General features: G+C 37.8%; 1 pseudogene; it reads right to left on the bottom strand.

Moving 5' to 3' along the window:
* Positions 1–262: 262 nt before the first annotated feature.
* LOC130836273 (olfactory receptor 2Y1-like) lies at positions 263–1,192 on the bottom strand (annotated as a pseudogene).
* Positions 1,193–3,366: the final 2,174 nt, after the last annotated feature.

The raw sequence follows: 3,366 nt of genomic DNA, 5'->3' as shown, positions 1-3,366 counted from the left end.
ATATGAACAAATATTGAAAAATATCCAGATACAGATTTTGAGGACAGCATAAATGTGAAGGAATGCCTGTATTCTGAAATTTCTTTCTACAGCTATGATCACCATTGTTGATGACAATAATGTTTTATTTAGGTTGTATTTAGTGCTCGCTTTATTTGTCTTTGAATCAATTTGGCTGAATCTGAAAAGAAAACTATCTTTCCTGTCATTAATCCATTGTCTACGTAATTTGTATGACCCTAATTACAGGAATTATAATATCTTAAACGGAATCGTTCCAGATGACTTTTCTAATTGCCCTCTTTACATCTTTGTTCCTGAGTGTATAGATTAGTGGGTTCAGGGTGGGGGCAACAATGGTATAAACAAGGGCAAGGACCTTCCCCTGATTCTGGGAGTAGTTACTCTTAGGCTGAAGGTACATGAACATTATGGTTCCATAGAACAGCAAGACCACCATCAGGTGGGATGCACAAGTCCCAAAGGCCTTTTGTCGTCCTTCAACAGAATGCATCCTCACCACAGCCATGGCTATGCAGGCATAAGACGTAAGAATGATGCATACTGGAATGGCAAGAATGATCAGGCGAGCAATTAACATCTTCAACTCAGTTGGACCAGTGTCTACACAGGACAACTTGATAATGACCAGGACCTCACAAAGGAAATGGTCCACATGGCGGTGGCCACAGAGAGGCAAAACAATGGCCAGTGAAGAGTGAAGGAGAGAGTTGGTTAACCCTGAAAACCAAGACACGGCTGCAAGAAGGTGGCAGATTCGTTGGCGCATGATTGTAGCATAGCGGAGGGGCCAACAGACAGCAACATATCGGTCAACAGCCATGACAGCAAGAAGCACACACTCTGTGGAGCCAAGAGCCAAGGCCACAGAATACTGAACCATGCAGCCTACATAGCTGATTTTCTTACCACCACCCCACATGTTTACCAGCATCTGAGGAACAATGCAGGTAGTGAAACACACGTCCAGAAATGAGAGGTTCCGGAGGAAGAAGTACATTGGAGTGTGGAGCCGGATGTCCAGGAGGGAGACCAAGATGATGAGTATGTTTCCTATGAGGGTCATGGCATAGAATTTAGATACAAATAGAGATAGGATAAACTCAGCCTGCGGATACTGTGAGAAGCCAACTAAGATGAAGTCTTCTCCTGAACTGTTGTTTATTTTCATCATATGTTTATTTCATAGCAGTTGAAATAGAATCAAGTGTTCTCTGTATATTCCCAAAAGAAACAAACCAAAAAAGTTAGTCAATTTTTATATAACAGTTACCATCATTTCATAGGTTTTTGCAAATAAATCCAAATATGGGAACTCAAATTTCCTGATGTATAAAATTATTTAAATGATTTAAATGTAAATACATGTCACAAATAATCAGAAACTGGTTAGAAGTATCCTAAAAGTATATTAAGAATTTTTTTTGCTACTTCTCTTTGTCAAATTACTTAATTATTTAACTGGGCAGAATATAGTTTCTCTCTCACATATATTTCCACTCAACATCTACACTTGCTTGATAGAGTAAGTACGAAAGGAAGGACAAAGTGGTAAGAAAAAAGTAAAACCTTGGATATGGTAATTGATGTTAATAGATTAGTTTGGGAATTAGATGATATAACTGAATGTGGTCGTTAATGAAAGAGTGAGGGTGGACTAAATTGATACTTAAAATATTAAAACATTTTTACATAGTTACAATTGGTTCCACGGAACTAATAAGGTAAATGATGGTTTCATCCTCACAGACACTATTTTTACTTAATGTTCTCTCTCTCTCTGTCCATCACCACCCCCACCCCCGGCCACCCACACACACACCAAAGGAGAGAGTGCTTCTGAATAATGGAATGAGGATATCCAAATACTGCTCTTTCATAAAAATAAAAACATTGACAAGTATTGTCAAAAATCATTTTTTCCCAGAATTATGGATATTAACCAGATGATTTCATCAATACAAGAGTACTTATTCAAGAAAAGTGGCTTGCCACAGCAATCAGAGAAGAAAAAGAAATAAAAGGAATCCAAATTGAAAAAGAAGTAAAATTCTCACTGTGCAGATGACATGATACTATACATAGAAAATCCTAAAGATGCCACCAGAAAACTACTTGAGCTAATCAATGAATTTGCTAAAGTTGTGGGATATAAAATTAACTCCCAGAAATCTCTTGCATTCTCATACATTAAAAACAAAAGATCAGAAAGAGAAATTAAAGAAACAATCCCATTCACCATTGCAACAAAAAGAATAAAATACTTAGGAATAAACCTAACTAAGGAGATAAGAGACCTGTACTCAGAAAACTGTAAGACCCTGATGAAAGAAATCAAAGATGACACAGATGGAGACATATACCATATTCTTGGATTGGGAGAATCAATATCATAAAAACGATTATACTACTCAAAGCAATCTACATATTCAATGCAATCCCTATCAAATTACCAATGGCATTTTTCACAGAACTAGAACAAAAAATCCTAAAATTTGTATGGAGACAAAAAAGACCCCAAATAGCCAAAGCAATATTGAGGGAAAACAAACGGAGCTGGAGGAATCAGACTCCCTGACCTCAGACTATACTACAAAGCTACAGTAATCAAGAGAATATGGTACTGGCACAAAAACAGAAATATAGATGAATGGAACAGGATAGAAAGCCCAGAGATAAACTATGGTCAACTAATCTATGACAAAGGAGGCAAGGATATACAATGGAGAAAAGACAGCTTCTTCAATAAGTGATGCTGGGAAAACTAGACAGCTACATGTAAAAGAATGAAATTAGAACACTCCCTAACACCATACACACAAAAAAAGAAAAGTGGCTTCATTTCAGGTAGAACAAGGTTTGTGACACTTTAATGTGCCCTAATCCCATTGCCCGTCCTCAGCTCTGCAGTAGACATGAAAACCAGCAGTTAGCAGCTACTGGAAGGTGGGAATAATGAATTGGAGTTCCCCCCAAATTCCCATTCCCAGAGAAATGTCATTATTTGATTTGTCTGGCACTTCCCTAACTCTCCCCCCCCCACCCCCAACAGGGCTTATCTTTATTTGATGTCATCTATGCAAACAATTTCCATGCCCCAACCAGTGTGATTGTTGAAAACATTCAGCAACTTCCTAAGGAACTGACAACAGTTGTATCAAAGGAGTAGCTGAGCAAGAAATTTAAAAGAAAAAGCTGAGGAAATACCAAGTGAGATTTGAAAGGGTCCAAAATATTCCTGGGAATCTAGAGAGCCATATGCATGTGTAGATTTATGTGAATGCCTAAAATAATCCTGACAAGGAGCTAACCTCTCACCTCTAGCTTATCTTGAGAATTAGTGCA

This window comes from Hippopotamus amphibius, chromosome 15 (assembly GCF_030028045.1).
Source record: "Hippopotamus amphibius kiboko isolate mHipAmp2 chromosome 15, mHipAmp2.hap2, whole genome shotgun sequence".
NCBI lineage: Eukaryota > Metazoa > Chordata > Mammalia > Artiodactyla > Hippopotamidae > Hippopotamus > Hippopotamus amphibius.
Note: the sequence above shows the minus strand (reverse complement) of the source record. Positions and strands in the feature narration are given on the sequence as shown.